Here is a 13,052-nt window from a genome sequence, read left to right as displayed (position 1 = left end):
GACTTTAGCATGTGTTTCACTTTTGTTTGGGCAGGTTGGGAAGGTTCTGCACATGATACTAAGATATTTATGGAGGCTTTACTTAAGCCTGCATTGCATTTTCCACATCCTCCTCAAGGTACTTAAAATTTATATATTATAAATATATGTATCATTATAATTTTATGTTCTAACTTGCTCTATTATTTTATTCTTTAGGTAAATATTATCTTGTTGATTCTGCTTACCCTACTTTTATGGATTTTCTAGGGCCGTACAAGAAAACTGGTATCATCTCCCGCAATTTAGAATTGGGCCTAAAATCGGGGGGAGAGTTGAAGTTTTTAATTATTATCATTCTAGTCTTCGAAGTACAATTGAACGTGCATTTGGTTTATGTAAAGAAAGATGGAAGATATTGGAAAATATGCACCTTTATTTACATAGATAATAATTAAATTATAAACTAGAATCTAAGTGATAACATTACTAAAACAACACTACTAGAAAATAAGGTTTCAACATCGGTTATTTAAGACTTTCAACATCGGTTATTAATTGATGTTGAAAGTACCGATGTGGAAAGTAGTATCATTAACATCAGTTTTTCAAAACCGATGTTAACTAATAAATACAACATCGGTTATTTAAATAAGCGATGTTATATGATAAGAATTATGAAAAAAAAAGTTATAAATCTATATATCAACATCGATTTTTAAAAAAACCGATGTTATAAGTGACATTTAACATCGGTTTTTTAAATAACCGATGTTAAATGTGACATGTGACATTGGTTTTTAAAAAACTAATGTTGTAGGTGACATTTCACATCGGTTTTTTAAAAAGCTGATGTTGTAAGTCATATTTAACATCAGTTATTTAAATAGGCGATGTTATATGATACGAATTATGAAAAAAAAAAGTTATAAATCTATAAATCAACATCGATTTTTTTAAAAACCGATGTTGTAAGTGACATTTAACATCAGTTTTTTAAAAAATCGATGTTAAAAAATGTTGAGATAGGTGACATTTAACATCAGTTTTTAAAAAAACTGATGTTGTAAGTAACATTTCACATCAGTTTTTTTAAAAACCGATGTTGTTTTAGAAACTTTTTTTTAACATTATGTCTTTTTTTCCAATAAATCCCAAAAATAACCTGTAAATTTTAAAATCAGACCACACAACATATAATTTTCATTCCGTTTTGAAACAGTTTTTACCAGAAAATTCAATGAGAAATTTTACCAATTACTATGAATTTAAAACATATTTAATGTTGAGACATGAATTGTAAATTAAGTAAGTAAATATAAACTACAATTACAAAATTGTCTAACCATCCTAAGTTTCATTTTTCACTTTCAAATAGTACTTTGCCCACTGGTTGCGAAGCGCCTTCAATTTTTCTGGTTCCAATGGTCTAGGATCAGTGAAATACTGCATGATATAATAAAACATAAGTTAATAATATATTAGCAATCATAATAATATGAAATTTGGTGAATTAAAAATTATCATTTCTCAATTATTCTGGAAATTTCCTAAGATTATAGTTGACATCCAGTGCATGACATAATACCCACACTCAGTGCTTCCTTTTTGTCTATTACACTAAATACATTATGAAATTTAGATATGCAACGATCAGTACAAATTAGTCTACACAGTACTAAAATATAAGTAAAAACATATTGTTTAAATAACTTACTTTAACAACAATCCACCTAGCAAGAGACTTGGATTTACTTTGTTGAGTATCGTCAAGTCCTTTCAAAGCACTATTGAATACAAACATAGATTCTTATTGTACATTTAAAATTTTGATTTACCTAACTAATGCTAATGCAAATGTATTGAAAAACAACACTGACCTATTAATTATGCCTTTGAGGTAGTTGTCTGGCTTATTATGCAACGAACAAAACCAAATGACAACATTTTCCTTAGGCAAAATGATGACCATTTGCCAATGTGCACTGCAGTGGAGACCAATATAGGTTATTATACTATTATACATTATTTAAATTCATTTGTTGAGTTTAAGTTACCCATTCAGGTAGGCTCCTAGGTACACATCCCGTTTTGAATTTTGCATCCAGTTCTTAATGTAATTTTCTAATTCAAATTGTGATTGGCCAGATTTCTGGATAGACTGTGGCTCGAGGAATCCATACACATTGATATTCCCGGCTCGTATACTTGTCTCAGCCATATGCCTATTGTTGTTAACACAAAGCAAATTATGCATAAAGGTAAAACAATAAATTAGGTAATTAACAATAATCTAAATTGACTTACAGAATCCACAACTGTATAACAGATATGCTGAGACATTGACCACCGTGTGCAATTTCAGACAGATCTTCATGCTTTATGTACAAGGGGAAGTTTTCATTAAACAGGCCAAACAAGGTAGCATCCCACATAACCTGCAATGGCTTCAGAAAAAGCTGTGGGATGGTCAATGTCATTAGATATAGCGGATCATCGACCTCATCATCCGGCCTATCTGTAGGTTTCGCGGGTACCACAGCTCCCTGTTTATCCAACATAATTAATTGACATAATTTAATCATAATAATCATTTTAATTAGAAAAATAAGCATTTAATGACACTAAAATACCTGTTCTGATAAACGCTTGACAAGATGTGTCGGCCAAGCAAGGAATGTGTTAAGAGCCTGTCCCATGACCTTAACCTCTTTAGTGGGTACAGGAATGGGAGCATCTGCATCTCTAATCTCCTCAACACCAACCTTGACTTAATCATGCAGCAAAGGAATGTTGTAAATGGGGTTGGATCCCTCATAAACTCTTCCTAGGGCAACCAGGCGAGAAGGATATTCTTCAATATACAACCCGCATTTGTATGAATCATCGGTGTCTGGATCGTTCCCTGAGGGATCAACACAACTCTCCTTTGTGCTGACACGAGCAGCTAAAGGACCAATATCAGGTTCAGGAGGCAGTGCGAGTCCCTGTGATTGCATTTGGCTGAGGGATAACATTAGCCGTTGAGTGACTTTTTCTATGATTGAATCCTCCAGTTGGTCCTTAATTTGTTGCGTCAACTGTTGTAGGTATTCGGGAGCAATGGAGGAGGTCCTTGAAGCTGATCCAAAGTATTGCTTGATGGTTATACCGGCTCCTACAGCACGCACACGACCAGGGTGTTCTGGTCGCCCAATGGCAGCAGTCAGTATATCATGACGTCCATGGATAACAAAAGAACCCTGTGAGGCCTGCTCCTCAAGCGCATCCTGTGAAGAACACATTTATTCTATACTTAATCACACAATAAAAAAAAATAATTACAATTATGAATTGAAAGTGACTTACAATCTTGTCAGCAATTTCCTTTGCTGCTTCAGATGTCATGTCACCAGTTTTCTTGGTGCGGGCTAGTTTCCACTTCACGTGTCGTTTGATGGGAGATGGAGGATCAATGACGGTGTCAGTGCTTCCGGATTGAGTAGCTTCCTCTAGTTTTTTCTTTCTCTTCTCATCCATCAACTTTTTTTCTAAATATTCATAACCCCCACGAGACATCACGTGAGGGGCAGTGTTTTGTTTTTGGACGGCTTGTGCTTTTTTTCGCACATTCTGTAAAAATGAAACATTAATGAAACTCATGATTACAATATATTATAATAAGTTCATTTAAAGTTAAAAAAAATGAAAATCACAAATTAGTTACCTCCCATGAAGGGTCTCTACGGCTCTGACAAAATTGGGTCCATTTCTCCTTGCTAATGTCGTACATTTTGCATACAGTGTCATCGACACTATCCTTGTCAGCTGCAAGTGCCCATTTCGATGTCAAATCAGACTTAAACTGTCTCCACCGCTCCCCCACAGTCTGAAGTATTTTCTTTTTTGTCCTTAAATCAGATGCTTCAGGGATATCAAATTCAGCCTAACAAAGAGTAAATTAGGTTTTATTAATACTAAATTCAAATATTTGGCTAAAAAACAATATGGAACATGAAATAATACATGATACCTGAATATCCTCCCATATCAAATCCTTCTGAGTAATAGGGACATGCTTCCAATTTTCGTATGTGACATCCACCTTATCACGAGCAACGATCACTAAATATGTTCTAAATTTCTTGCTGTGGGGACCGTCTGCTTTGCCAGTAACAGGATCCACATGGACAAGGGGTCTCTCTGCCCCAACTAGTCTAGTCGCCAATGATCTTAGGCGTGAGGCCTTTCTAGTCCGCTTCAATGGTGGTGACGACGAATGCGATGCTACACCAGTAGAAGGAGGAGGAGGCGGAGGAGAGTTTGGCTGTGTAGCCATTTGGCTGTACAAAAAAAAAAAACATTAATTGATGTCTGTATAATATGCAGTCATTCGGGCAAGCATGAATCTTCTGATACTCCATACCCATGGGACACAATATTTTCTTTGCTTGATAGTAACTTTTAGGCAATGTATTTTCCTCTGGAAGCATGTCGTGCACTACTTGAAGCAGTGAACTAAAGCTTTTGTCACTCCACCCATATCTGGCTTTGATATTAACCAGATTTAAAACCGCTGACAACAGCGTCAACGAATTCTTGCACCCCGAATACAAAGGTTTCTTTGAATCAGTTTGTAATGTATCATACATAGGGGCATGTGCTTGCTGAAAAGACTCTTGTCCAAGGTCACGAATCATATCCTCCAAGCGATCTCCCATTTCTACATCAAACGATTCGGATTGCTGCCCACTCTGCATGTCTATCATTTCACCATGCCATATCCACGTCGTATAATTCCTCTTAATTCCATCACACAACAGATGCTCTCGTATGTCATCCAGTATTTGTTGTCTTCCGTTCAAACAATTGATGCAAGGATAATAATATTTTCTATCTTCATCCGGTTGACCTCTTTCTGAAGCAAATTGTAAGAATTGCTCGACGCCTTCCTCATATTCTGGACTGATGCGACTTTCATTCATCCAACTTCGATCCATCTAAGTAATAACTCGGTCATACTCTCAAAGTTATTCGATGCATGAAAATCTCACTTTTTTATTATAGGTGTGGCCCTATCCCATTTGGGAAGACCGTCTTTTATGGTAGCTTCATACATCAGGGTTAATTCTATTTTGTTAAATTTGACAAAATTTTGGCAGCATTTCGCATTGGTCTCCAAGTACACAACATGAAATCGGTGAAATTAATTTTCCGATAATCAAGTATGCACCCAGAGAACAACTAGAAATGCATTACTGAAATTTCATCAAATTAAACAAAATAATTTTAACCTTAACACATGAATCTACCATAAAAATATCAATCTCCCCAAACTATCCAAACGGACAATTCAAGATTAAATACAATGATTAATGCAAACTGTCCGCAAGAATCATTGCATCCAATCTCAAACGGGAATCTAAGGTTCACTCATCATGAACACAATTTATATAGCATATATCAATTGTCATTAATGGCAGTGAACACGTAATAAAAATATTCATTGGTAACAAACATTTGTACCTGTGATGATGAGCAGCACGGTCCAAAATGAAAGCAAGAATCAAAGAAATAACTGAATGAACACCTACATCAATCATCATTCCAAAAAAACAGATATCAATATGAATGTTACACTCAAACTCTGAAGAAGAATAAAGGATAATATGGCGAAAAGGATACAGTGTTGTTTGCACCCAAACTCTTACTAATGTGGCTAACATAATTTATGGAAAAATCCACAAATAGAGCAACATAATTTCAGGATCACTGCAAGCATTCATTAGTTTCAGTCACACAATAGTCATGTTAATTGAATATAATCCTTATTCTGATATCCAACTATCTTCATTAAATCTTCATCCGCACAAAAAAATGTCACACGTTCACGTTCACAATACCAGAAAACCATGATAAACATATTTTAAAAAGAATTTAGATCTCAATCTTACAACATATTTTAGGCAAGTGTTTGGTATATATTTTAGACTAGTCAATAATCTACTTTGAACAAATTGCGGTCCATTTTAGACATATAATTAGTTAGCTTACTCCAAATTTGTCATCCACGTTCATTTTGGACCAATCAACACTCATAATGAAAGATAGTTTAAATTACACATATGCTTTTTTAAAAAAATCAGATTGTTTATAATATAATTTTTTATGTCCTTACACTAACCTTATTAATTGTTTAAAAACATTACAGCACTAACACCTCTAATACATTACACTAATCCCTTGTTATTTAAAAAGTATTATATGTATCTTTGTATCTTTATAAGAGAGATTGTTATAAACATAAAATAAAAAAAATACCGTGTGTATAATATGAAAAAATCTCAAGAACTGTCTGTAATTTATTCTAAAATACAATAAATAAGGTGGAATATACTTAATTTAACACATTAATTAGAGTGAAAATTAATAGTTAAAATAATAAATTAAGGAGATAAAAACTTTATCTTCTAAAAACCAAACAAATGTAACGCTTAGAATTTTTCAAGAAATCCACATGCATTAGAATCTTGGAAAACATCAGAGCTTTAATTTATTATTTACCGTATTATTTATTGTCAAAGACTTTAGGTCACAAAGCAGGAATTTTAAAATCAATTAAGTCAATGGCTTCAATTACTAAAAGAATATTGGATGACGTACAGAGACCTTTTCTTCTTCTTTTTTAACCCTTAGCTTGGTTCAATGGTTTTATGATCATCTTATTAATAAAAAAAAAGATATCGATTATGTAACAGTAAATTCTTATTGGATACTTACACTTGCATATAAATTAAATTCAGTTTTAAATTGAAGATTCCACGACATCTAGGAAATAAATATAATACGACATCTAGAAAATAAATATAAAAAATTAATCAATACATTCAAGTTCATATAATAAAATAATAAATTAAAATACTAATTTTTCAAAAGTTGCACATGTCTCATGTGAAAAGACCAGTTGACATCCAAGGTTAGCATCAGATTATTAAGGTCATATTAGGGGTGATTTTTCATTTATATTTTAAAAAAATTTAAAATCAAAATTATATTTTGTTAAGTTTTCGGTTTCAATTTATTTTGGTTTTTAGTTTTTAAAAATTTGTTGAAAATTAAAAATAGATAAAAATAAGTCAAATATTCTATCTCATCTTACTCCATTACAAAATCATGAAATATAAAAAAATAGACTAAAAAATAATATAAAAAAGAAGTAAGAAGTAGAACTAATGTTAAGGATTTAAAGAAGAAATATCATAAATTTATTAGATACTTCAACATATATACAATTAAAAGAAATATAAAAAAAGGATTGCTTACATGTGATTTCATAAGGATTAAAAAATAATGACAAAGGACTTAAAAAAAGACAGAATTAGAACTAATGATTTCAAAAGGCAAACACTATTTTTTATTAGGTCCTATCACGCATTTAGTGACTCCGAACCAGCAAAAAAACTCACTAGAATAGCATGTAAGGCTAGGAGTACATAATATTTAAAAATCACAAAATTAAAAAAGGTGTTGTTTTATTTGTCACAAAATTAAATAGGAGTTCAAATCACAACCACGACCAAGATTCAAAGTCCTAATTCAAAGCATGAAAATAAAAACAAAAAGGAAAATATGAGAACAAGGTACACGGATAATAGAGACGGTGAAGCCAAAAAAAAATAGAGCATTGAAAATAAAAAAAAACAAAAATAGCATACCAGAAATACCAAACGATTCCAGCCACAGGTTCCGCTGACGAGGCCATGAACCAGTGCAACGGTGACGGCGGTGGCCACAGCGCGATGACGACAAGGGTTTACGCAAGGAGATCAAAAGCAACGCGAATGAGGGACTGATGACTAGGCTGAGGTCGTTTTATTTTGAGGAAATGCTACTTACGTATACATACATCTGACGCTTCACAATATAAATGGGCCCTTGGACAAAATGCATTTGGCAAAATGGAAATGCATTTTAGTTTTGATAAAATGGAAATGCATTTTAGTTCTGACGCTTCACAATATAATATTATTTGGCAAAATGGCAAAATGGAAATACAATATTATTTTAGTTTTGATAGGAAATGCTTCAAGATATAAATTATAATATTATCTTTAAAAAGTGGGCCCTTGGACAAAATGTATCACGTTTTGCAAATAAAGATACATGAAGCTTAAAAAATGCATTTGGCATAATTTAATTTTTATAAAGATACACTGTTCTTATTTTTATAAATCCATAATTTAATTTTTATTTTTTAATTAAGATATTTTATTTTTAAAAAATTTGTAATTTTAATCATTGATCATTTCATTTAATTAAGATAGTTCGTCTTTTACTTCTAAAAAATTAAAATTAAAATTAAATTTTTTTATTAAAATAAAAAATGAAATATCTCAATTAAAGAATAAAAGAGTTAAAATTATGAATTTTTAAAAATAAAAGATAAAATATTTTAATTAAATATAGTAAATTTATGTAATAATTATATTAAAAATTACATCAAAATATTTTTTAATTAATTGATATTATAAAAAAATTGTAACAATTTTTGTTTGCTACTAAGTATATAAATCAATTGATAAGATTGTTTTAATTTAACTAGTGATTTTAAATTTAAGTTTTAATACAATATTAAATATTGATAAGGATGACTTTTTTATAATAAGAACTCGGTGATAATCATTTTATAAATGATAATCATACTAAATTTAACTATGACTTTTTTGACAGTAAGTTATAGTATCGTAAATTTCTGTAATAATTATATTAAAAATTATATCAAAATATTTTTCAATTAATTGATATTATAAAAAAATTGTAACAATTTTTGTTTGCTACTAAGTATATAAATCAATTGATAAGATTGTTTTAATTTAACTAGTGATTTTAAATTTAAGTTTTAATACAATATTAAATATTAATAAGGATGACTTTTTTATAATAAGAACTCGGTGATAATCATTTCATAAATGATAATCATACTAAATTTGGGTGTGTCGTGGTTACCAGACCTAATATGTTATTCTTGTTCTCAAACTTAGTTCGTGAATTAAAATTTAAAGTTTTATTAAGTAAATCTAAAAAAAAATATTTAATTGAGTATTAAAATAACTTTTGACAAAAAATATTCATCACTATTTAAATATAATTACTTTTCTTTGTTTCTTCTTTCCTAAATAATTTTTTTATTAAATTTATTAACAAAAAATTCACATAATTAACAAATGAGGTAAAAAATAATTAAAAAAATGAAAAATATAATAAAAATAAATTACATGTGGATTATAATTAACTCTATATTTAAAGACTTAAAACATAATTTTTGTGTCTCATGAAAATATTTTTATTTTCGTTCTGAAAAATTTGTTTAAAAATAATAAAAATATCATTTTTTTTCAAATATAATAATTAAATAATAATTAAATAAAAATATATTAATAATAAATTTTAATTTTTTTACGACATAATTATTTTTACCAACATTCTATAAAAATTCTATAAAAGTTAAACTCTATTATTAAAAACAGTTTTTTTTTCAAATTAACTAATATCAAATAATTTATATAAATGTGTGTTATATTTAAATAATAATCATGAAATAATAAAATTAAAATTACGAAATTCATTTTAAAAATTTAGTTTAATTTTTAAATGCTTACCTGTTGAATTTATTATTGTTTATTAATTATTATTATTATTTAATTAAAATATAATTAATAACGCAATATATGATTGTTTTTAAAATATATAAATAATTAAAAAAAAGTTTATATTAACATCGGTTATTTGAAAATCGATGTTGTTAAGCACTTACAACATCAATTTTCAGATAACAGATGTTAAAACTGAATTTAGTGTGATTTTGACATCGATTATTTGAAAACCGATGTTGTAAGTGCTTAACGATATCGGTTTTCAAATAACCGATGTCAAAATCACACTAAATTCAGTTTTAACATTTGTTATGTGAAAACTGATGTTGTAAGTGCTTAACAACATCGGTTTTCAAATAACCGATGTTAATAGGGCGATGTTAAAACTCATTTTTTTAGTAGTGCAATAATGTATTAATTACATTTTAAATATGAAAATTAATTATGTAGAAAGACGTATAATTATATTTTTATGAGATACATTTATTTTATTTTTATAAAAATAATTATTTTTTAATCAAAATTTCTAAAAACTATATAACAATATTTTAAATATAATAATAAAGTTAAAATATTTTCATAAATGAAATAGAAGAAAAAGGTAACTTTTATTATTTTTAATAATATTTAATTATTTAATGCATTTAATAATTATATAATAATTTTTAAGTATTTAATTATTAGTTTTAATAATGTCAAAACATATAATATCCTTTTTGGTAATTTTAATTATGCAAAAAAATTTCTATAATTTCATCCAGACACCATATTATTTTAAATAAACATTTAAGAGTTTATTATTCAAATATTAAATTAATTTATGTAAAAATATGTTTTCAGATAAAAACTACTTGATTAAGTTCTTTGCCTATAAAATTTTTTATAATAGTGTATCCAATAAGCCCATCTTCATTTACTTGTCCTTGGAAGACATTGTCCCCTGCAACCGCAAAAGCTGCAGCACTCCCTTAGTTTGCTATCTCAAGATACATGCATGCCTAGTTAAAAAATTTTGAGCCATTTCTTTTTATTTTTATTTTACATCAATTTGCATTTGAACAACCTACAACACCGTACAAGTCCCCGTGTCCCTTCAAAAATGATTTGTTGTAATTACTTTCCTTTTTATATATCGACACGTAGGTGTATTATATAAAAAAAATTAATTGAAAATATAAACCAAACCATATGTTTGTCTATTTGTATAATTTAAATGTTAAATGATCATTTAGATATTTTTTAAGTATGACTTTTATCTTTAAAAAAATATTTTTGGTCTTTTATTTTATTTAAAATGTTAAAAATAGTCATTTAGCTTTTAAAATATTTATTTTGGCAGCTTTTTTAATTTGAAATGTTCAAAATTTTCATTCAACTATTTGAATATACTCAAGATGTTTTTATCTTAGTACTATTGCAAGGATCATTTTGGATATTTTAAGTAAGATAAATATCAAAATAACTTTTTTTAAAGATAAAATATTATTTTGAACTTTTCCATAAGATAAAAAAACACTAATGTAAACTTTTTAAAAAATAAATGACCATTTTGAGAAAAAAAATAAAGAATCAAAATGGCCATTTAGCTTAATTTAATTAAGTTTTTAATAACCCAACATCACTCGAACAAAAATAATAAAAAAATAGGACTCTTACACTAATTTGATTGATTTTCTTTAGATCCAAGTAAATTTTAAATAAAAATATTCAAGCATAGTATATTATGTGTTTATTAAAAAATTATGTAATTATTAAATTAGTTTTTCTAAATAACTAAATATGTCATCCTAGAAGTATTTAGTTAGAAAAGAATAGATTAAATGTGATATACAAAAAATAATATAAAGGAAGTGTAGTTAAATAATAAAACCATGTAAATTAAGATATGGAAGTAAAAAAATTTAATAATATTTTTTATAAAACAAAAACATCATTCCTCTTGTGTCAAGAACAAAAAATATAACTTTTCAAAAAGAAATAAGAAAAATAGTTGTTAAATAAAAAATGATATGAATTTTATTTAATAATAAAAAATATTTCATTCGGTTCTTTCTATAATAAACAAATAACTAATTCATTAAGACTAATAAAAGTAAGAGAATTAATTAATTTAATTAATAATATAAATTTAAATCTTATTCAAAAACACCCATGGGAAGTAGTATTAATAACTAGTGACCACGGATGATGTTTTTTGTTCACCCATGGATGTGCATCTATTGTTAATATGTCAATAATTGCATCCGCACATGAAGATTTGTTGAAAAAAAGGGAGAATCTTGGATGAAGCCAACAGCAAGTTCTTGCATGGTTGTCTCAACTCTAACTGCAACAGGAGTGTTTTCTGCATCTTTCAGCGTCCCCGGTGTTAGCGATGACTAGTCAGGATCTCCCAATTATAAAGAAACCTTTATTCATTGTATTTGCATTGTCAGATGCCTTGGCATTGACCCTTTCTACGACCTCAACCCTAATTTTTTTGTCCATGCTCATCTCCCGGTATGATGAGGAAGACTTTCTCAGGTCACTGCAATTCAAGTTGATATTTGGACTAGTGTCACTATTTTTCTCAATAATCAGTATGATGGTAGCATTCAGTAGTACTTTCTTCATAGCATATTACCATGCTAAAACACGTGAGTTCCTATCACCATTGTTGTATTTGTGTGACTTCCAGTATTCTTATTTATATGTCTACAGTTTCGTCTCTGTCATGACATAATGTATTTGCACTACATATATGGTTCTCTGTTTAGACCAAGGAAACGAATGATTCACTAGAAAGATTGAGCTGTTTGCTCAATAATAAATTTTGATGTACTCTTGTCTGCATGTTTTTTTTCTACTTTTGCTCAAAATGATGATTGTACAAGTAATTAACAAAATACAAAGCAGTTAACTCATAAAAGAAGAAAAAAAGGTTGACTGAATCACCCAAAAAGACGAATAGATTCCGAAAGTATAGTTGTACTCATGATTTTTTTTATTAACTTTTTTCTCTTGAAAACAAACATATTCTTATACAAACTAAAAAATTTAAATAAAAAGAGTGTATTAGGCTTCACGTTAAATTACATCCTTATTGTTAGGACACTACAAGAAAAATATTTATTTCCTTTGGAACTTTTCTCATCAAATTTCCATTGAAAATTTTGTATTTTTCCATGGAATTAAAAAACAAATACGGGGATCCAAATACTCATCAGGTCCCACCTAATCTTAAAACTCTTGAACTCTAGTTTTAGTATTTTTTTATATAAAAAACAAGATATTTACTAAGGATATTTTGACTTTTTTTTTTAAAAAAAAATAACTATTTTGATTTTACATTATCAACCATATTAATCTATTAATTAGAAAATTTGATTCATTATCTTTATTTTATTTATTACGATGAATTTGGATTTTGTAAGCCAAATGTCTAATCTTGTCATCACAAAG

At 28.5% G+C, this 13,052-nt stretch overlaps 1 pseudogene; it reads left to right on the top strand.

Moving 5' to 3' along the window:
- Positions 1 to 4,033: 4,033 nt before the first annotated feature.
- Positions 4,034 to 12,443, top strand: LOC114385985 (annotated as a pseudogene).
- Positions 12,444 to 13,052: the final 609 nt, after the last annotated feature.

The sequence above is a fragment of the Glycine soja genome, chromosome 15 (assembly GCF_004193775.1).
Source record: "Glycine soja cultivar W05 chromosome 15, ASM419377v2, whole genome shotgun sequence".
In the NCBI taxonomy this organism is placed as follows: Eukaryota; Viridiplantae; Streptophyta; class Magnoliopsida; order Fabales; family Fabaceae; genus Glycine; species Glycine soja.
Note: the sequence above shows the minus strand (reverse complement) of the source record. Positions and strands in the feature narration are given on the sequence as shown.